This window comes from Cryptomeria japonica, unplaced genomic scaffold (genome assembly GCF_030272615.1).
Source record: "Cryptomeria japonica unplaced genomic scaffold, Sugi_1.0 HiC_scaffold_183, whole genome shotgun sequence".
In the NCBI taxonomy this organism is placed as follows: domain Eukaryota; kingdom Viridiplantae; phylum Streptophyta; class Pinopsida; order Cupressales; family Cupressaceae; genus Cryptomeria; species Cryptomeria japonica.
This window is the reverse complement of record NW_026729005.1, coordinates 65,001-87,500: the sequence shown is the minus strand read 5'-3', so window position 1 is coordinate 87,500 and position 22,500 is coordinate 65,001. Positions and strand designations below refer to the sequence as shown.

The following is a 22,500-nucleotide window of genomic DNA, read 5'->3' as shown; positions in this document are numbered from 1 at the left end:
CCCTTTTTCTCACTATCTTTCAAAACGGAAATTTTAAAATCTCGTTTTTTTTTTGCCTTTTATGGAAATTAGTGAAGGCATCGCATCAAAGGTGCGCACCTCGCTGCCCACCTTGGTGTGCTCCGAGGTGCCCACCACGGTGCGCAACGCCGGTGCGAACCCGGGAGCGCCCCGATGTGTGCTCCAAGGTGCGGCGTGCACGAAGTCGGACCCCGGTTTGCCCCGGGTGCGCACCTCGCGTGCACCTTGGTGCGCACACCTTGGCTGGGTTGCGCGGCCTGGTGGGCACCATGGTGCGCACCAAGGAGCGCTCCGAAGTGTGCTCCAAGGTGCGGCGTGCACGAAGTCGGAGCCCGGTTTGCCCCGGGTACGCACCTCGCGTGCACCTTCGCCGGGGTGGGCACCTCGGCTGGGTTGCGCGCCCTGGTGCGCACCAAGGAGCGCTCCGAAGTGTGCTCCAAGGTGCGGCGTGCACGAAGTCGGAGCCCGGTTTGCCCCGGGTGCGCACCTCGCGTGCACCTTCGGCGGGGTTGCGCGCCCTGGTGGGCACCATGGTGCGCACCAAGGAGCGCTCCGAAGTGTGCTCCAAGGTGCGGCGTGCACGAAGTCGGAGCCCGGTTTGCCCCGGGTGCGCACCTCGCGTGCACCTTCGGCGGGGTTGCGCGCCCTGGTGGGCACCATGGTGCGCACCAAGGAGCGCTCCGAAGTGTGCTCCAAGGTGCGGCGTGCACGAAGTCGGAGCCCGGTTTGCCCCGGGTGCGCACCTCGCGTGCACCTTCGCCGCGGTGGGCACCATGGCGTGCACGAAGTCGGAGCCCGGTTTGCCCCGGGTGCGCACCTCGCGTGCACCTTCGCCGGGGTGGGCACCTCGGCTGGGTTGCGCGCCCTGGTGCGCACCAAGGAGCGCTCCGAAGTGTGCTCCAAGGTGCGGCGTGCACGAAGTCGGAGCCCGGTTTGCCCCGGGTGCGCACCTCGCGTGCACCTTCGCCAGGGTGGGCACCTCGGTGCGCACACCTTCTCAATGTTTTCTTGCCTTTTCTGGAAATTGGTGAAGGCAGCGCATCAAAGGTGCGCACCTCGGTGTGCTCCGAGGTGCGAACCCGAGAGCGCTCCGAGGTGCCCACGAAGTCGAAAGTCGGGTTAATTGCATTGTTTTCCCCGGGTGCGCTCCGAGGTGCGCAACATCGGCGCGCACCAAGGAGGGCTCCGAAGTGTGCTCCAAGGTGCGCACGATGGCGTGCACCTCTGGTGCGCACGATTCGGAGCTCGGTTTGACCGGGGTGCGCACACCTTGGCTGGGTTGCGCACCTTTTGTGCGCTCCAAGGTGCGCACGAAGTCGGAGCTCGGTTTGCCCCGGGTGCGCACCTTCGCCAGGGTGCGCACCTTGATGCGCACGCCTTGGCTGGGCTGCGCACCTTGGTGGGCGCCATGGTGCGCACCTTTCGTGCGCTCCAAGGTGCGCACGAAGTCGGAGCTCGGTTTGCCCCGGGTGCGCACCTTGGTGGGCGCCATGGTGCACTCCGAGGTGCCCAAGATTGGTGCGCACCAAGGAGCGCTCCGAAGTGCGCTCCAAGGTGCGCGCGAAGTCGAAAGTTGGGTTAATTGTCCGGTTTGCCTCGGGTGCGCACCTTGCGTGCACCTTCGCCAGGGTGGGCGCCTTGGTGCGCACACCTTGGCTGGGCTGCGCACACCTTGGCACCCGCGTTTCCTTCATTTTAAATTTTTTTTTTTTACAATCTCTCAAGTGGGAAATTCTATAATCTCAACTTTTTTTGCCTTTTCAGGAAACTTTTGAATGGAGCGCATCATTGGTGCGCTCCGAAGTGTGCTCCAAAGCTCTCTCCAGCTGCGTGCACCTGCCCCGGCCGCGCACCCGGCCCCGCCCAGCTTCGCTCACCTGTCCCGGGCGTCTGGTGCGGAACCTTAGAGTAAGAAACATCACCGTGCACCTTGGCCAACGTGCGCGACTCGACCGAGCGCGCACTGGCCGAGGTGCACACCGATTTCACCTGGGTGCGCGCGCAGCACCTCGGGCGCACCGGGGTGCGCGCACAACGCCCGGGTTGCACCGTGGCCTGTGTGCTCGGGGCGCCTCGGGTGCGCGCTCGGTGTCGCCCCCGCGCGCGCGGTAGTGCGGGCAGCGCACCCCGGCCCGGCCCGGCCCCGACGAGAACGCAAACGGGCAAAAGGTTTATTCAAATAGCATTGCGATGCCCGGCGAAAAACTAAAAAAGGGTGCAACACCGGGACTTCCCGGGAGGTCACCCATCCCAGTACTACTCCGGCCCAAGCGCGCTTAACTGCGGAGTTCTGATGGGATCCGGTGCACTAACGCTGGTATGATCGCACCCGTTATGAGCTTGTCGCAGTGTGTACTTAGCAAACCGCGACCCACGTGCGAATCCACCCCGGCCACCCACCCCCGTCGAGGTGCACACCCTCCCTCGCGAAGTGCGCCCCGTTCGCCAAGTGTGAGCCCTGCCCGGGTGCGCGCACCTTGCTAGGGCGTCGGGTGTGCACCCGGCCCGGCCTACGTGCGTGCACCTGTAGGGGGCGTCGTGTGCGTGCAGTGTCCCGTCTGCAACGCGGTGCCCACACACCACCTCGGGCGCAACGACCTGCGCTCACATGTGGGCCGAGTGCACCTTGGTGCATGTTCGGGGCGCCTCGGGTGCACGCTCGATCTTGCCCCGGTGCACCAAGGCGCTCGGTTTGCCCCGGGTGCGCACTTGGTGCAAGGTGGGCACCCAAAATAGGGATCAAGCACCAAAACACAAGTTTCGGGATGCAAAATGGGACCCAAGGACCACAAATGCGTTCCAAGACCCATGATGGGTCCACGAGAACAAAAATGTGTTCCGAGACTTAATAAACAAATATTGGGTTTTAGGAGAAGAAACATGCTCTGATGCCCAAAACGAGAATCGACCCCGAAAAGGCCACAGGCCAAAAGTGGGATGCGAGACAAAAAAAAATGGGACCCGAGGACCAAAATTGGGTTCCCAGGTCGAAGACAGGGCAACCGGACAAGAAACGACCTCTAAGGCTCGAAATGAGTCCCGACGACTAAAACTTGACAAGAAGCACCCATCAGGCACCCAACTCGACACCCATGGGATGCCGACCCACCCGGGCTTCCACCTAGCACACCTTGGCACCCACCCACCCTCGCACCCAACCTCGCACCCAACTTAGCACCTTTGAACCCACATTGGCACTCACCCTGACCCTGGCACCTTGGAACCCACATTGGCACTCACCTTGACCCTGGCACCCACCTTTGCACTCACCTTGGGACCCACCCTGGCTCCCACCTCGGCACCCACCCAGACACCCACCTTGGTTCCTTGGCACCCACCTTGGATCCTTGGCACCCACCCCGACACCCACCTTGGCACGCAACTTGGCTACTTGCCACCCACCTTGGCTCCTTGACGCCCACCCCGACAACCACCCCGTGACCTACCCTGGCTAGGGTTGGTGCACACCCACCCTGGTGCCCACCTTGGCACCCACCCTATGACCCACCTTGGCACGCACCTTAGTACCCACCCCGTTACCCACCCTAGGACCCACCCCGTGACCCACCTTGGCCAGGGTGGGTGCCTTGGTGCGCACAACTTGCCTGGGCTGCACACCAGGGCGGGCTCAAGATGGCACCCGCGTTCCGTTTTTTTCACTATCTTTCAAAACGGAAATTTTAAAATCTCATTTTTTTCTTTTTTTTGCCTTTTCTGGAAATTAGTGAAGGCAGCGCATCAAAGGTGCGCAATGCTGGTGCGAACCCGGGAGCGCTCCGATGTGTGCTCCAAGGTGCGGCGTGCACGAAGTCCGAGCCCGGTTTGCCCCGGGTGCGCACCTCGCGTGCACCTTCGCCGGGGTGAGCACCTTGGCTGGGTTGCGCGCCCTGGTGCGTACCAAGGAGCGCTCTGAAGTGTGCTCCAAGGTGCGGCGTGCACGAAGTCGGAGCCCGGTTTGCCCCGGGTGTGCACCTCGGGTGCGCACCTCGCGTGCACCTTCGCTGCGGTGGGCACCTTGGCTGGGTTGCGCGCCTTGGTGGGCACCATGCAGTGCACGAAGTCGGAGCCCGGTTTGCCCCGGGCGCGCACCTCCGCCAGGGTGGGCACCTTGGTGCGCACAACTTGCCTGGGCTGCGCATCAGGAAGGGCTCAAGATGGCACCCGCGTTCCGTTTTTTTCACTATCTTTCAGAACGGAAATTTTAAAATATCGTTTTTTTTTGCCTTTTCTGGAAATTAGTGAAGGCAGCGCATCAAAGGTGCGCAACGCTGGTGCGAACCTGGGAGCGCTCCGATGTGTGCTCCAAGGTGCGGCGTGCACGAAGTCGGAGCCCGGTTTGCCTCGGGTGCGCCCTGGTGGGCACCATGGTGCGCACCAAGGAGCGCTCCGAAGTGTGCTCCAAGGTGCGGCCTGCACGAAGTCGGAGCCCGGTTTGCCCCGGGTGTGCACCTCGGGTGGGCACCTTGGTGCGCATGCCTTGCCTGGGCTGCGCACCAGGGCGGGCTCAAGATGGCACCCGCGTTCCTTTTTTTTCACTATCTTTCAAAACGGAAATTTTAAAATCTCATTTTTTTTTGCCTTTTTCTGGAAATTAGTGAAGGCAGCGCATCAAAGGTGCGCACCTCGCTGCCCACCACGGTGCGCAACGCCGGTGGGCACCCGGGAGTGCTTCGAAGTGTGCTCCAAGGTGCTGCGTGCACGTTGTCGGAGCCCGGTTTGCCCCGGGTGCGCACCTCGCGTGCACCTTCGTCGGGGTGGGCACCTTGGCTTGGTTTGCCCCGGCTGCGCTCCGAAGCGGGGTTATTGGAGCGCCGCCTCTTTTTTTGTCGGAGCGTTTGGTGGGGTTTCTCGCATTGGCTCTTCCGAGGCCCGGTTGCCACCCTGGCGCGCACGAAGTCGGAAGTAGGGTTAATTGCCCGGGTGCGCACCTTTGCCAGGGTGGCACCTTACCTGGGCTGCGCACCAGGGCGGGCTCAAGATGGCACGCGCGTTCCGTTTTTTTCACTATCTTTCAAAACGGAAATTTTAAAATCTCCTTTTTTTTTTGCCTTTTCTGGAAATTAGTGAAGGCAGCGCATCAAAGGTGCGCACCTCGCTGCCCACCTTGGTGTGCTCTGAGGTGCGCACCCGGGAGCGCTACGAAGTGTGCTCCAAGGTGCGGCGTGCACGTTGTCGGAGCCCGGTTTGCCCCGGGTGCGCACCTCGCCTGCACCTTGGCCGGGGTGGGCACCTTGGCTGGGTTTGCCCAGGGTGCGCTCCGAAGCGGGGTTACTGGAGCGCCCCCTCTTTTTTTGTCAGAGAGTTTGGTGGGGTTTCTCGCATTGGCTCTTCCCAGGCCCGGTTGTTGGGTGCGCTCCCACCCTGGCGCGCGCGAAGTTGGAAGTTGGGTTAATTGCCCGGGCGCGCACCTTCGCCAGGGTGGGCACCTTGGTGCGCAAACCTTGGCTGGGCTGCGCACCAGGGCGGGCTCAAGATGGCACCAGCATTCCCTTTTTCTCACTATCTTTCAAAACGGAAATTTTAAAATCTCGTTTTTTTTTTGCCTTTTATGGAAATTAGTGAAGGCATCGCATCAAAGGTGCGCACCTCGCTGCCCACCTTGGTGTGCTCCGAGGTGCCCACCACGGTGCGCAACGCCGGTGCGAACCCGGGAGCGCCCCGATGTGTGCTCCAAGGTGCGGCGTGCACGAAGTCGGACCCCGGTTTGCCCCGGGTGCGCACCTCGCGTGCACCTTGGTGCGCACACCTTGGCTGGGTTGCGCGGCCTGGTGGGCACCATGGTGCGCACCAAGGAGCGCTCCGAAGTGTGCTCCAAGGTGCGGCGTGCACGAAGTCGGAGCCCGGTTTGCCCCGGGTGCGCACCTTCGCCGCGGTGGGCACCATGGCGTGCACGAAGTCGGAGCCCGGTTTGCCCCGGGTGCGCACCTCGCGTGCACCTTCGCCGGGGTGGGCACCTCGGCTGGGTTGCGCGCCCTGGTGCGCACCAAGGAGCGCTCTGAAGTGTGCTCCAAGGTGCGGCGTGCACGAAGTCGGAGCCCGGTTTGCCCCGGGTGTGCACCTCGGGTGCGCACCTCGCGTGCACCTTCGCTGCGGTGGGCACCTTGGCTGGGTTGCGCGCCTTGGTGGGCACCATGCAGTGCACGAAGTCGGAGCCCGGATTGCCCCGGGCGCGCACCTCCGCCAGGGTGGGCACCTTGGTGCGCACAACTTGCCTGGGCTGCGCACCAGGAAGGGCTCAAGATGGCACCCGCGTTCCGTTTTTTTCACTATCTTTCAGAACGGAAATTTTAAAATCTCGTTTTTTTTTGCCTTTTCTGGAAATTAGTGAAGGCAGCGCATCAAAGGTGCGCAACGCTGGTGCGAACCTGGGAGCGCTCCGATGTGTGCTCCAAGGTGCGGCGTGCACGAAGTCGGACCCCGGTTTGCCCCGGGTGCGCACCTCGCGTGCACCTTGGTGCGCACACCTTGGCTGGGTTGCGCGCCCTGGTGGGCACCATGGTGCGCACCAAGGAGCGCTCCGAAGTGTGCTCCAAGGTGCGGCGTGCACGAAGTCGGAGCCCGGTTTGCCCCGGGTGCGCACCTCGCGTGCACCTTCGCCGCGGTGGGCACCATGGCGTGCACGAAGTCGGAGCCCGGTTTGCCCCGGGTGCGCACCTCGCGTGCACCTTCGCCGGGGTGGGCACCTTGGTGTGCAGACCTTGGCTGGGTTGCGCGCCCTGGTGGGCACCATGGTGCGCACCAAGGAGCGCTCCGAAGTGTGCTCCAAGGTGCGGCCTGCACGAAGTCGGAGCCCGGTTTGCCCCGGGTGTGCACCTCGGGTGGGCACCTTGGTGCGCATGCCTTGCCTGGGCTGCGCACCAGGGCGGGCTCAAGATGGCACCCGCGTTCCTTTTTTTTCACTATCTTTCAAAACGGAAATTTTAAAATCTCATTTTTTTTTGCCTTTTTCTGGAAATTAGTGAAGGCAGCGCATCAAAGGTGCGCACCTCGCTGCCCACCACGGTGCGCAACGCCGGTGGGCACCCGGGAGTGCTTCGAAGTGTGCTCCAAGGTGCTGCGTGCACGTTGTCGGAGCCCGGTTTGCCCCGGGTGCGCACCTCGCGTGCACCTTCGTCGGGGTGGGCACCTTGGCTGGGTTTGCCCCGGCTGCGCTCCGAAGCGGGGTTATTGGAGCGCCGCCTCTTTTTTTGTCGGAGCGTTTGGTGGGGTTTCTCGCATTGGCTCTTCCGAGGCCCGGTTGCCACCCTGGCGCGCACGAAGTCGGAAGTAGGGTTAATTGCCCGGGTGCGCACCTTTGCCAGGGTGGGCACCTTACCTGGGCTGCGCACCAGGGCGGGCTCAAGATGGCACGCGCGTTCCGTTTTTTTCACTATCTTTCAAAACGGAAATTTTAAAATCTCCTTTTTTTTTTGCCTTTTCTGGAAATTAGTGAAGGCAGCGCATCAAAGGTGCGCACCTCGCTGCCCACCTTGGTGTGCTCTGAGGTGCGCACCCGGGAGCGCTACGAAGTGTGCTCCAAGGTGCGGCGTGCACGTTGTCGGAGCCCGGTTTGCCCCGGGTGCGCACCTCGCCTGCACCTTGGCCGGGGTGGGCACCTTGGCTGGGTTTGCCCAGGGTGCGCTCCGAAGCGGGGTTACTGGAGCGCCCCCTCTTTTTTTGTCAGAGCGTTTGGTGGGGTTTCTCGCATTGGCTCTTCCCAGGCCCGGTTGTTGGGTGCGCTCCCACCCTGGCGCGCGCGAAGTTGGAAGTTGGATTAATTGCCCGGGCGCGCACCTTCGCCAGGGTGGGCACCTTGGTGCGCACACCTTGGCTGGGCTGCGCACCAGGGCGGGCTCAAGATGGCACCAGCATTCCCTTTTTCTCACTATCTTTCAAAACGGAAATTTTAAAATCTCGTTTTTTTTTTGCCTTTTATGGAAATTAGTGAAGGCATCGCATCAAAGGTGCGCACCTCGCTGCCCACCTTGGTGTGCTCCGAGGTGCCCACCACGGTGCGCAACGCCGGTGCGAACCCGGGAGCGCCCCGATGTGTGCTCCAAGGTGCGGCGTGCACGAAGTCGGACCCCGGTTTGCCCCGGGTGCGCACCTCGCGTGCACCTTGGTGCGCACACCTTGGCTGGGTTGCGCGGCCTGGTGGGCACCATGGTGCGCACCAAGGAGCGCTCCGAAGTGTGCTCCAAGGTGCGGCGTGCACGAAGTCGGAGCCCGGTTTGCCCCGGGTACGCACCTCGCGTGCACCTTCGCCGGGGTGGGCACCTCGGCTGGGTTGCGCGCCCTGGTGCGCACCAAGGAGCGCTCCGAAGTGTGCTCCAAGGTGCGGCGTGCACGAAGTCGGAGCCCGGTTTGCCCCGGGTGCGCACCTTCGCCGCGGTGCGCACCATGGCGTGCACGAAGTCGGAGCCCGGTTTGCCCCGGGTGCGCACCTCGCGTGCACCTTCGGCGGGGTTGCGCGCCCTGGTGGGAACCATGGTGCGCACCAAGGAGCGCTCCGAAGTGTGCTCCAAGGTGCGGCGTGCACGAAGTCGGAGCCCGGTTTGCCCCGGGTGCGCACCTCGCGTGCACCTTCGGCGGGGTTGCGCGCCCTGGTGGGCACCATGGTGCGCACCAAGGAGCGCTCCGAAGTGTGCTCCAAGGTGCGGCGTGCACGAAGTCGGAGCCCGGTTTGCCCCGGGTGCGCACCTCGCGTGCACCTTCGCCGCGGTGGGCACCATGGCGTGCACGAAGTCGGAGCCCGGTTTGCCCCGGGTGCGCACCTCGCGTGCACCTTCGCCGGGGTGGGCACCTCGGCTGGGTTGCGCGCCCTGGTGCGCACCAAGGAGCGCTCCGAAGTGTGCTCCAAGGTGCGGCGTGCACGAAGTCGGAGCCCGGTTTGCCCCGGGTGCGCACCTCGCGTGCACCTTCGCCAGGGTGGGCACCTCGGTGCGCACACCTTCTCAATGTTTTCTTGCCTTTTCTGGAAATTGGTGAAGGCAGCGCATCAAAGGTGCGCACCTCGGTGTGCTCCGAGGTGCGAACCCGAGAGCGCTCCGAGGTGCCCACGAAGTCGAAAGTCGGGTTAATTGCATTGTTTTCCCCGGGTGCGCTCCGAGGTGCGCAACATCGGCGCGCACCAAGGAGGGCTCCGAAGTGTGCTCCAAGGTGCGCACGATGGCGTGCACCTCTGGTGCGCACGATTCGGAGCTCGGTTTGACCGGGGTGCGCACACCTTGGCTGGGTTGCGCACCTTTTGTGCGCTCCAAGGTGCGCACGAAGTCGGAGCTCGGTTTGCCCCGGGTGCGCACCTTCGCCAGGGTGCGCACCTTGATGCGCACGCCTTGGCTGGGCTGCGCACCTTGGTGGGCGCCATGGTGCGCACCTTTCGTGCGCTCCAAGGTGCGCACGAAGTCGGAGCTCGGTTTGCCCCGGGTGCGCACCTTGGTGGGCGCCATGGTGCACTCCGAGGTGCCCAAGATTGGTGCGCACCAAGGAGCGCTCCGAAGTGCGCTCCAAGGTGCGCGCGAAGTCGAAAGTTGGGTTAATTGTCCGGTTTGCCTCGGGTGCGCACCTTGCGTGCACCTTCGCCAGGGTGGGCGCCTTGGTGCGCACACCTTGGCTGGGCTGCGCACACCTTGGCACCCGCGTTTCCTTCATTTTAAATTTTTTTTTTTTACAATCTCTCAAGTGGGAAATTCTATAATCTCAACTTTTTTTGCCTTTTCAGGAAACTTTTGAATGGAGCGCATCATTGGTGCGCTCCGAAGTGTGCTCCAAAGCTCTCTCCAGCTGCGTGCACCTGCCCCGGCCGCGCACCCGGCCCCGCCCAGCTTCGCTCACCTGTCCCGGGCGTCTGGTGCGGAACCTTAGAGTAAGAAACATCACCGTGCACCTTGGCCAACGTGCGCGACTCGACCGAGCGCGCACTGGCCGAGGTGCACACCGATTTCACCTGGGTGCGCGCGCAGCACCTCGGGCGCACCGGGGTGCGCGCACAACGCCCGGGTTGCACCGTGGCCTGTGTGCTCGGGGTGCCTCGGGTGCGCGCTCGGTGTCGCCCCCGCGCGCGCGGTAGTGCGGGCAGCGCACCCCGGCCCGGCCCGGCCCCGACGAGAACGCAAACGGGCAAAAGGTTTATTCAAATAGCATTGCGACGCCCGGCGAAAAACTAAAAAAGGGTGCAACACCGGGACTTCCCGGGAGGTCACCCATCCCAGTACTACTCCGGCCCAAGCGCGCTTAACTGCGGAGTTCTGATGGGATCCGGTGCACTAATGCTGGTATGATCGCACCCGTTATGAGCTTGTCGCAGTGTGTACTTAGCAAACCGCGACCCACGTGCGAATCCACCCCGGCCACCCACCCCCGTCGAGGTGCACACCCTCCCTCGCGAAGTGCGCCCCGTTCGCCAAGTGTGAGCCCTGCCCGGGTGCGCGCACCTTGCTAGGGCGTCGGGTGTGCACCCGGCCCGGCCTACGTGCGTGCACCTGGAGGGGGCGTCGTGTGCGTGCAGTGTCCCGTCTGCAACGCGGTGCCCACACACCACCTCGGGCGCAACGACCTGCGCTCACATGTGGGCCGAGTGCACCTTGGTGCATGTTCGGGGCGCCTCGGGTGCACGCTCGATCTTGCCCCGGTGCACCAAGGCGCTCGGTTTGCCCCGGGTGCGCACTTGGTGCAAGGTGGGCACCCAAAATAGGGATCAAGCACCAAAACACAAGTTTCGGGATGCAAAATGGGACCCAAGGACCACAAATGCGTTCCAAGACCCATGATGGGTCCACGAGAACAAAAATGTGTTCCGAGACTTAATAAACAAATATTGGGTTTTAGGAGAAGAAACATGCTCTGATGCCCAAAACGAGAATCGACCCCGAAAAGGCCACAGGCCAAAAGTGGGATGCGAGACAAAAAAAAATGGGACCCGAGGACCAAAATTGGGTTCCCAGGTCGAAGACAGGGCAACCGGACAAGAAACGACCTCTAAGGCTCGAAATGAGTCCCGACGACTAAAACTTGACAAGAAGCACCCATCAGGCACCCAACTCGACACCCATGGGATGCCGACCCACCCGGGCTTCCACCTAGCACACCTTGGCACCCACCCACCCTCGCACCCAACCTCGCACCCAACTTAGCACCTTTGAACCCACATTGGCACTCACCCTGACCCTGGCACCTTGGAACCCACATTGGCACTCACCTTGACCCTGGCACCCACCTTTGCACTCACCTTGGGACCCACCCTGGCTCCCACCTCGGCACCCACCCAGACACCCACCTTGGTTCCTTGGCACCCACCTTGGATCCTTGGCACCCACCCTGACACCCACCTTGGCACGCAACTTGGCTACTTGCCACCCACCTTGGCTCCTTGACGCCCACCCCGACAACCACCCCGTGACCTACCCTGGCTAGGGTTGGTGCACACCCACCCTGGTGCCCACCTTGGCACCCACCCTATGACCCACCTTGGCACGCACCTTAGTACCCACCCCGTTACCCACCCTAGGACCCACCCCGTGACCCACCTTGGCCAGGGTGGGTGCACCCACCCTGGTGCCCACCTTGGCACCCACCCATCCTAGCACCCAGCCTGTGACCGGGCTTGGAACCCAACCTTGCACCCGCACCCGTCTTGGCCAGTGTGGGTGCGCACCCATCCTGGCACCCACGTTGTGACACACCCTTTAACCCACGCACCCTAGCACCCACGTTGGCACCCACCTTGGAACCCAACCTAGCAACTTGGCACCCACCCCGTGACCCACCTTGGCATCCACCATAGCAGTCGCCGACTTGGCACCCACCTCGGCACCCACCTTGACACTTGTGGACCCACCTTGCCACTCACCCTAGCATCGACCCATCCTAGCACCCACCCTGGCACCTTTGCACCCTAGCACTCACCCATCCTAGCACCTAACCTGTGACCCACCTTGACACTCACCCTCGCACCCACCTTGGAACCCAACCTAGCACCCACCCACCCTGACACCAACCCTAGCACCTACCCACCCTTGCACCCACCCTGTGACCCATCTTGGCACCCACCCATCCTACCACTCAACCTATCACCCACCTTCTCACCCACCTTGGCATCCACCTTAGCACCCACCCACACTGGCACCTTGGCACCCACCTCGGGTAAGGTGGGTGCACACCCACCCTGGCACCCAATTTAGAACCCACCGAGCATGTTACCCACCTTGGCACCCACATTGCAGCCCACCCTAGTACCCACCCTATGACCCACATTGGCATCCACACCCTAGCACCCAGGCACCTCGACACCCGCCTTGACACCCACCCTAGCACTGAACCTGTGACCCACCTTGGAACTCACCCTAGAACCCACCCACCCTGTGAACCACCTTGGCATCCACCTTAGCACCCACCCACCTTGGCACCCACTCTAGCACTCACCCATCCTAACACCCAACTTGTTACCCACCTTGGCACCCGCCCTCGCGTCCACCTTGAAACCCACCCTAGCACCCACCCACGCAGGAGCCCACCTTGGCACCCAACCTAACACCCACGCATCCTGGCACCCAACTTGTGACCCACCTTGGAACCCACCCTAGTACCCACCTTTGAACCCACTATATCACCAACCCACCTTGGCACCCACCCTATGACCCTCTTTGGAATCCACCCTAGCACGCACCCACCCTGGCACCCACCATGGAGCGCACCCTAGCACCCACCCACCTCGGCACGCACCTCAACACCCACCTTGGTGTGCGCACTGCGCCAACCTCTCAAAGACCCTATGTGGTGCGCTCCAAAGTGTACACCTTTGGTGCGCTCCAAGGTGCGCACCTTTGGTGCACACCGAGGTGCACACCAAAGTGTGCACCGAGGTGAGCACCAAAGTGCACTCCAGGGTGCACACCAAGGCGTGCACCTTTGGTGCGGTCAATGCAAACGAATTCGGAAGTTGGGGTCGATGTCCTAATCGCTGCTGCAGACTACACGTATGAGAATCGGACAAATAGCTTTATATAGGGGAGGTGTTGCGTTTGATGGGTCGACTCCCCTGGTTGTGTGCACTGCACCAACTTCAAAGACCCTGTCTTGTTTAAGAAGTCAAAAGTTGGGGTGGATGTCCTAATCATTGCTGCAGTCTACGCATGTATGAGAATCAGACAAATAGCTTATATAGGGGAGGTGTTGCATTCGGTGGGTTGACTCCCCTGGTTGTGCGCACTGCGCCAACCTCAAAGACCCCGCATAGCAGAAGAAGTCGGAAGTCGGATTTTGGTGAGCACCAAGGCGTGCACCTTTGGTGCGGTCAACGCAGACGAATTCAGAAGTTGGGGTGGATGTCCTAATCGTTGTTGCAGGCTACACATGTATGAGAATCAGACAAATAGCTTATATAGGGGAGGTGTTGGGTTTGATGGGTCAACTCCCTTGGTTGTGCGCATTACGCCAACCTCAAAGACCTTGTTTTCGTTAAGAAGTCAAAAGTTGGGGTCAATGTCCTAATGGCTCCTGCAGGCTACACATGTATGAGAATCGGACAAATAGCTTATATAGGGGAGGTGTTGGGTTTGATGGGTCGACTCCCCTGGTTGTGCGCATTACGTCAACCTCAAAGACCTTGTTTTCGTTAAGAAGTCAAAAGTTGGGGTCGATGTCCTAATTGCTCCTGTAGACTACACATGTATGAGAATCAGACAAATAGCTTATATAGGGGAGGTGTTGGGTTTGATGGGTTGACTCCCCTAGTTGTTCGCATTACACCAACCTCAAAGACCTTGTTTTCGTTTAGAAGCCGAAAGTTGGGGTCGATGTCCTAATTGCTCCTGCAGGCTACGCATGTATGAGAATCAGACAAATAGCTTATATAGGGGAGGTGTTGGGTTTGATGGGTCGACTCCCCTGGTTGTGCGCATTGCGCCAACCTCAAAGACCCTGCATTGCGGATGAAGTCGAAAGTCAGAGTTTGGTGTGCTACAAGGTGTGGTCGAAGGTGCTCACCTAGGTGTGCACCTTTGGAGCACAGGAAAAGTGCCCTCCAAAAGTGCGCACCTTTGGAGTGCACAAAAGTGCCCTCCAAAAGTGCGCACCTTTGGAGCGCAGAAAAGTGCCCTCCAAAAAGTGCCCTCCAAAAGTGCGCACCTTTGGAGCGCAGAAAAGTGCCCTCCAAAAAGTGCCCTCCAAAAGTGCGCACCTTTGGAGCGCAGAAAAGTGCCCTCCAAAAAGTGCCCTCCAAAAGTGCGCACCTTTGGAGCGCAGAAAAGTGCCCTCCAAAAAGTGCCCTCCAAAAGTGCGCACCTTTGGAGCGCAGAAAAGTGCCCTCCAAAAAGTGCCCTCCAAAAGTGCGCACCTTTGGAGCGCAGAAAAGTGCCCTCCAAAAAGTGCCCTCCAAAAGTGCGCACCTTTGGAGCGCAGAAAAGTGCCCTCCAAAAAGTGCCCTCCAAAAGTGCGCACCTTTGGAGCGCAGAAAAGTGCCCTCCAAAAAGTGCCCTCCAAAAGTGCGCACCTTTGGAGCGCAGAAAAGTGCCCTCCAAAAAGTGCCCTCCAAAAGTGCGCACCTTTGGAGCGCAGAAAAGTGCCCTCCAAAAGTGCGCACTTTTGGTGCGCACCAAGGCGCTGGTTCGGTCGTTGCAGGCGAGTTCGGAAGTTGGGGTCGATGTCCTGAGCGGAGGTGCAAACTACACAGGTGTCGGAATCGGACAAATAGCTTATATAGGGGAGGTGTATGCTTCGATGGGTCGACTCCCCAGGTTAAGCGCACCGCGCCAACCTCAAAGACCCTACGGTATGGATGAAGTCGGAAGTTGGGTCCGATGACCGATTCGATTAGTAGGTATGCTCATGAGGTCGGAATTTGGGTCCGATGACCTGCCATGTGCAGGAAGGCGAATGTTGACACTGTGCGTTGCAAGGTGCACACCAAGGCGCTGGTGCGGTCTTTTTAGTCGAGTTCGGAAGTTGGGGTCGATGTCCTGATCGGAGGTGCAAGCTACACAGGTGTGGGAATCGGACAAATAGCTTATATAGGGGAGGTGTATGCTTCGTTGGGTCGACTCCCCGGGTTGAGCGCACCGCGCCAACCTCAAAGACCCTACGGTATGGATGAAGTCGGAAGTTGGGTCCGATGACCGATTCGATATGTAGGCATACTCGCGAGGTCGGAATTTGGGTCCGATGACCTGCCACGTGCAGGAAGGCGAATGTTGGCACTGTGCGTTGCAAGGTGCGCACCAAGGCGCTGGTTCGGTCGTTGGAGGCGAGTTCGGAAGTTGGGGTCGATGTCTTGATCGGAGGTGCAAACTACACAGGTGTGGGAATCGGACAAATAGCTTATATAGGGGAGGTGTATGCTTCGTTGGGTCGACTCCCCGGGTTGAGCGCACCGCGCCAACCTCAAAGACCCTACGGTATGGATGAAGTCGGAAGTTGGGTCCGATGACCGATTCGATATGTAGGCATACTCGCGAGGTCGGAATTTGGGTCCGATGACCTGCCATGTGCAGGAAGGCGAATGTTGGGACTGTGCGTCGCAAGGTGCGCACCAAGGCGCTGGTGCCGTCGTTGCAGTCGAGTTCGGAAGTTGGGGTCGATGTCCTGGTCAGAGGTGCAAACTACACAGGTGTGGGAATCGGACAAATAGCTTATATAGGGGAGGTGTATGCTTCGATGGGTCGACTCCCTGGGTTGAGCGCACCGCGCCAACCTCAAAGACCCTACAGTATGGATGAAGTCGGAAGTTGGGTCCGATGACCGATTCGATACGTAGGCATATTGGCGAGGTCTGAATTTGTGTCCGATGACCTGCCATGCGCAGGAAGGCGGAATTTGGGTCCGATGACCGAGTTGATGGCGTGCCATGCGCAGAAAGGCGGAATTTGGGTCCGATGACCGAGTTGATGTTGATGGCCCGCCATGCACAGGAAGGCGGAATTTGGGTCCGATGACCGATTTGAAGGCGTGCCATACGCAAAAAGGCGGAGTTTGGGTCCGATGACCGAGTTGATATTGATGGCCCGCCATGCGCAGGAAGGCGGAATTTGGGTCCGATGACCTGACATACGCATGGAGTCCGACTCGGGGGCCGATGTTCGATTCGATGACTTGCATTGTGGGTAAAGTCGGAAGTTGTGGTCTTTGACCCGATTCGATGACCAGACTTCGGCTGCTTGAGAATCGGACAAATAACTTATATAGGGGAGGTAGTGTTCTCGAGCATCCTCCCCCCGTGCCCGTTTATGTCGATTGATGCTGGTGCTCGACTGGTTGGAGCGCTCGGATGCAAAAATCTTGCACCAGGATTTATCGATTGTGATGGACACGGCAAGTCTCCTGATTGCTATGCAGGAGCTCATCGTGAATCTCTATGCGGCCTTGGTATGGACTCGACCTGCGGAATGGTTCGGCAATGGTAGTCGCTCCAACACGTCCTTGCAATGGCCACAGAGGTGATTCGACTAGAGCTCCAGTCTAGCTTTTGGGTTGCTTGGCGGACTGGTATAGCCGCGATCGAGTTCCGGCCATGAACGTTTTAGATAGCTCTTGGGCTTTCTGGGACGGAAGTCGGAAGTTTGGGCTGTTGTCCGATTTGATGACCATTCTTCGGATGTGTGAGAATCGGACAAATAACTTATATAGGGGACTGTGTTGTCTCACGCAGCCCCCTCCGTGCCCCTCTATCTCGACCGATGTTGGTGCTTGAAAGGGTTGGGATCGCTCGGATTTATAAACGTGCACCACCATTTGTCGAGTGTGAGGGACGCGGCAGGTCTCCTAAATGCTATGCGGGCGCTCTCTGAGAATCTCTATCCGGCCTCGACACAGACTAGTCTTGCTGAATGGTTTGGCACTGGTAGTCGATCCAACACGTCGTTGTTGTGGCCGCCTAGGCGATTCGATTCGAGCCCCCGTCTAGCTTTTGGGTTGCTTGGCGGATTTTGCCCTATCCGCAAGTGAGCTCGGTCCCTAAACGTTCGAGAAACCCGATTGCTATGCGCCGACTCTCTTTCTTGCGAGCCTCCATCTAGCTTTTGGGTCTCTACGGAACGGAAGTCGGAATCTGGGACCGTTGTTTGATTCGACGAGGCAGACTACGGTTGTGCGAGAATCGGACAAATAACTTATATAGGGGAGGTGTTGACTGGAGCATTCTCCCCCGTGCCCCTCTAACTCGACCAATGCTGGCGCTCGAACGGTGGTAGCGCTCGGATTTTCATTGAGCGCCAGCATTGGTCGATTTAGAGGGGCATGCGAGATTCCCGAATGCTATGCGAGGGCTCTAACGGAAATGTCTATTGGTTTCGGTATGGATGCAATTGCGAGTGGTTCGGCAAAGGTAGTCGTTCCGATGCGTCCATGTCGTGGCCAAATCGATAATTCGATTTGAGCCCTCGTATAGCATTTGGGTCTCTCGATGTGATTCCGCATTCCAGTCCCTTTGGGCACTGCTTGAGCCGCATCCCAGGGGGTTCCCTTCCCAATAATCTGCCTCGCAACCCGATTGCTATGCGGTGAGGCTCCTCGGCCGCCTCGGAACTATCTGTGTATCAGACGCATCGCGGGATAAGGGGTTGGCAACGGTAGTCGCCCCAAGCGCGTCCGATGCTTGGACCATTCCGAGGCGGCCCTGAAGCCTCTTCCGTCTAGCCGTTGGGTCCTTCTCGCCGCATCCCTCGCCTCGCACCCCGATTGCTATGCGGTGAGGCTCCTCGGCCGCCTCGGAACTATCTGTGTATCGGACGCGTCGCGGGATAAGGGGTTGTCACTGGTAGTCGCCCCAAGCGCGTCCGATGCTTGGACCATTCCGAGGCGGCCCTGAAGCCTCTTCCGTCTAGCCGTTGGGTCCTTCTCGCCGCATCCCTCGCCTCGCACCCCGATTGCTATGCGGTGAGGCTCCTCGGCCGCCTCGGAACTATCTGTGTATCGGACGCGTCGCGGGATAAGGGGTTGTCATTGGTAGTCGCCCCAAGCGCGTCCGATGCTTGGACCATTCCGAGGCGGCCCTGAAGCCTCTTCGGTCTAGCCGTTGGGTCCTTCTCGCCGCATCCCTCGCCTCGCACCCCGATTGCTATGCGGTGAGGCTCCTCGGCCGCCTCGGAACTATCTGTGTATCGGACGCGTCGCGGGATAAGGGGTTGTCACTGGTAGTCGCCCCAAGCGCGTCCGATGCTTGGACCATTCCGAGGCGGCCCTGAAGCCTCTTCCGTCTAGCCGTTGGGTCCTTCTCGCCGCATCCCTCGCCTCGCACCCCGATTGCTATGCGGTGAGGCTCCTCGGCCGCCTCGGAACTATCTGTGTATCGGACGCGTCGCGGGATAAGGGGTTGTCACTGGTAGTCGCCCCAAGCGCGTTCGATGCTTGGACCATTCCGAGGCGGCCCTGAAGCCTCTTCCGTCTAGCCGTTGGGTCCTTCTCGCCGCATCCCTCGCCTCGCACCCCGATTGCTATGCGGTGAGGCTCCTCGGCCGCCTTGGAACTATCTGTGTATCGGACGCGTCGCGGGATAAGGGGTTGTCACTGGTAGTCGCCCCAAGCGCGTCCGATGCTTGGACCATTCCGAGGCGGACCCGAAGCCTCTTCCGTCTAGCCGTTGGGTCCTTCTCGCCGCATCCTTCGCCTCGCACCCCGATTGCTATGCGGTGAGGCTCCTCGGCCGCCTCGGAACTATCTGTGTATCGGACGCGTCGCGGGATAAGGGGTTGTCACTGGTAGTCGCCCCAAGCGCGTCCGATGCTTGGACCATTCCGAGGCGGACCCGAAGCCTCTTCCGTCTAGCCGTTGGGTCCTTCTCGCCGCATCCCTCGCCTCGCACCCCGATTGCTATGCGGTGAGGCTCCTCGGCCGCCTTGGAACTATCTGTGTATCGGACGCGTCGCGGGATAAGGGGTTGTCACTGGTAGTCGCCCCAAGCGCGTCCGATGCTTGGACCATTCCGAGGCGGACCCGAAGCCTCTTCCGTCTAGCCGTTGGGTCCTTCTCGCCGCATCCCTCGCCTCGCACCCCGATTGCTATGCGGTGAGGCTCCTCGGCCGCCTTGGAACTATCTGTGTATCGGACGCGTCGCGGGATAAGGGGTTGTCACTGGTAGTCGCCCCAAGCGCGTCCGATGCTTGGACCATTCCGAGGCGGACCCGAAGCCTCTTCCGTCTAGCCGTTGGGTCCTTCTCGCCGCATCCCTCGCCTCGCACCCCGATTGCTATGCGGTGAGGCTCCTCGGCCGCCTTGGAACTATCTGTGTATCGGACGCGTCGCGGGATAAGGGGTTGTCACTGGTAGTCGCCCCAAGCGCGTCCGATGCTTGGACCATTCCGAGGCGGCCCCGAAGCCTCTTCCGTCTAGCCGTTGGGTCCTTCTCGCCGCATCCCTCGCCTCGCACCCCGATTGCTATGCGGTGAGGCTCCTCGGCCGCCTTGGAACTATCTGTGTATCGGACGCGTCGCGGGATAAGGGGTTGTCACTGGTAGTCGCCCCAAGCGCGTCCGATGCTTGGACCATTCCGAGGCGGCCCCGAAGCCTCTTCCGTGTAGCCGTTGGGTCCTTCTCGCCGCATCCCTCGCCTCGCACCCCGATTGCTATGCGGTGAGGCTCCTCGGCCGCCTTGGAACTATCTGTGTATCGGACGCGTCGCGGGATAAGGGGTTGTCACTGGTAGTCGCCCCAAGCGCGTCCGATGCTTGGACCATTCCGAGGCGGACCTGAAGCCTCTTCCCTCTAGCCGTTGGGGCTTTCTCGCCGCATCCCTCGCCTCGCACCCCGATTGCTATGCTGTGAGGCTCCTCGGCCGCCTTGGAACTATCTGTGTATCGGACGCATCGCGGGATAAGGGGTTGGCAGTGGTAGTCGCCCCAAGCGCATCCGATGCTTGGACCATTCCGAGGCGGCCCTGCAGCCTCTTCCGTCTAGCCGTTGGGGCCATCTCGCCGCATCCCCCACCTCGCACCACGATTGCTATGCGGTGAGGCTCCTTGGCCGCCTCGGAACTATCTGTGTATCGGACGCATCGCGGGATAAGGGGTTGTCACTGGTAGTCGCCCCAAGCGCGTCCGATGCTTGGACTATTCCGAGGCGGCCCTGCAGCCTCTTCCGTCTAGCCGTTGGGGCCATCTCGCTGCATCCCCCACCTCCTCGGCCGCCTCGGAACTATCTGTGTATCGGACGCATCGCGGGATAAGGGGTTGGCAGTGGTAGTCGCCCCAAGCGCGTCCGATGCTTGGACTATTCCGAGGCAGCCCTGCAGCCTCTTCCGTCTAGCCTTTGGGGCCATCTCGCCGCATCCCTCGCCTCGCACCCCGATTGCTATGCGGTGAGGCTCCTCGGCCGCCTGGGAACTATCTTCGTATCGGACGCATCGCGGGATAAGGGGTTGTCACTGGTAGTCGCCCCAAGCGCGTCCGATGCTTGGACTATTCCGAGGCGGCCCTGTGGCCTCTTCCGTCTAGCCGTTGGGGCCATCTCGCCGCATCCCCCACCTCGCACCCCGATTGCTATGCGGTGAGGCTCTTCGGCCGCCTTGGAACTATCTTCGTATCGGACGCATCGCGGGATAAGGGGTTGTCACTGGTAGTGGCCCCAAGCGCGTCCGATGCTTGGACTATTCCGAGGCGGCCCTGCAGCCTCTTCCGTCTAGCCGTTGGGGCCATCTCGCCGCATCCCCCACCTCGCACCCCGATTGCTATGCGGTGAGGCTCCTCGGCCGCCTTGGAACTATCTTCGTATCGGACGCATCGCGGGATAAGGGGTTGTCACTGGTAGTCGCCCCAAGCGCGTCCGATGCTTGGACTATTCCGACGCGGCCCTGTGGCCTCTTCCGTCTAGCCGTTGGGGCCATCTCGCCGCATCCCCCACCTCGCACCCCGATTGCTATGCGGTGAGGCTCCTCGGCCGCCTTGGAACCATCTTCGTATCGGACGCATCGCGGGATAGGGGGCTGTCACTGGTAGTCGCCCCAAGCGTGTCCGATGCTTGGACCATTCCTAGGCGGCCCTGAAGCCTCTTCCGTCTAGCCGTTGGGGCCTTCCCGCCCCATCCCTCGCCTCGCACCCCCGATTGCTATGCGGTGAGGCTCCTCGGCCGCCTTGGAACCATCTGTGTATCGGACGCATCGCGGGATAAGGGGTTGGCACTGGCAGTCGCCCCAAGCGCGTCCGATGCTTGGACCATTCCGAGGTGGCCCTGAAGCCTCTTCCGTCTAGCCGTTGGGGCCTTCCCGCCCCATCCCTCGCCTCGCACCCCGATTGATATGCGGTGAGGCTCCTCGGCCGCCTTGGAACTATCTGTGTATCGGACGCATCGCGGGATAAGGGGTTGGCACTGGTAGTCGTCCCAATCGCATCCGATGCTTGGACCATTCCGAGGCGGCCCTGCAGCCTCTTCCGTTTAGCCGTCGGGGCCTTCCCGCCGCATCCCTCGCCTCGCATCCCGATTCCTATGCGGTGAGTCTTCTCGGCCGCCGCGGAACTATACCTGTTATTGCTACTGCATCCTTCGGCTGGTAACCTCCTCTGCCGCCTTGGAACGTTCTCTTTGTCGGACGCGTCGCGGGATAAGGGGTTGGCACTGGTAGTCGCCCCAAGCGCGCCCGATGCATAGACCGCTCCGAGTCGACCTTGCTTTCAGCCTCTCACATGCATAGACCTCTCTGAGTCGACCCTGCAGCCTCTCACGTTTAGCCTTTGGAATCTCGCCTCACAACATGATTGCTATCCTTGATGCATCCCTTGCCTCGAGCCCTGATTGCTTTCTTGGCTGCATCCCTCCTCTCCTCACAGCCCGGTTGTCATCACTGCTTCATCCGTCGCTTCATGCATTCTGGCTGCTGGGCCCTTCCCACCGCACACCTCGATTGCTATCTCTTCTGCATCACACACCCCGATTGCTATCTCTGCTACATCCCTCGGCTCTCACTTCTGCATCCTTCGCCTCACACCTCGATTGCTATCAATGCTGCATCCGTAACCTCACACCCCGATTGCTATGCGGGGAGGCTCCTTGGCCGCCTTGGAAATTTCTGTGTGTCGGACGCACCGCGGGATAAGGGGTTGGCACTGGTAGTCGCCCCAAGTGCGCCCGATTCTTAGACCGCTTCGAGGTGACCTCGTAGCCTCTTTCGTCCAGGCTTCCTGCCTTCAACGCCCTTTTTACACCTCGATTGCTATGCGCGGGCTCGTTGGCGTCTATCACCTCTCTGCGAAGAGTGGCACGATGATTGTTGGGGTAAATCGTAGCAGTCCGATCTCTGGCCTTGGGCCATTGTGAGGGCTGATCGATTTCCTGTGCGCATCTCGTGTTCGCCCAGTAACAGACTCGACGACTTGTAATCGGTCTTGTTCCCGATTGTTCCTGGAGGTAGTCTTCGGAACTCTTGGATTTGACCTGTCACTCGAACTGTCCTCTTCCGAGGATGCTTGTGTGTGTGTGCTTGTGCCATTTCCTTGGCGGTATTAACGAGATATTAAAGAGCGGAGTGAGCGCCTCGCCCAGCTATGTTTGGGGCTCTCACTCCCTTACCCGGTGTGCGACCGC

The 22,500-nt window shown here is 60.6% G+C and overlaps 2 non-coding genes across 2 annotated transcripts; both read right to left on the bottom strand.

Annotated features, from left to right (window-relative positions):
- Nucleotides 1-2,233: 2,233 nt before the first annotated feature.
- On the bottom strand, nt 2,234-2,352 carry LOC131867769 (5S ribosomal RNA). Its single transcript, XR_009366301.1, has one exon. It is a non-coding gene; the product is annotated as a 5S ribosomal RNA (ribosomal RNA).
- A 7,817-nt stretch (nt 2,353-10,169) lies between these two features.
- LOC131867744 (5S ribosomal RNA) lies at nt 10,170-10,288 on the bottom strand. The gene has a single exon (XR_009366276.1). It is a non-coding gene; the product is annotated as a 5S ribosomal RNA (ribosomal RNA).
- Nucleotides 10,289-22,500: the final 12,212 nt, after the last annotated feature.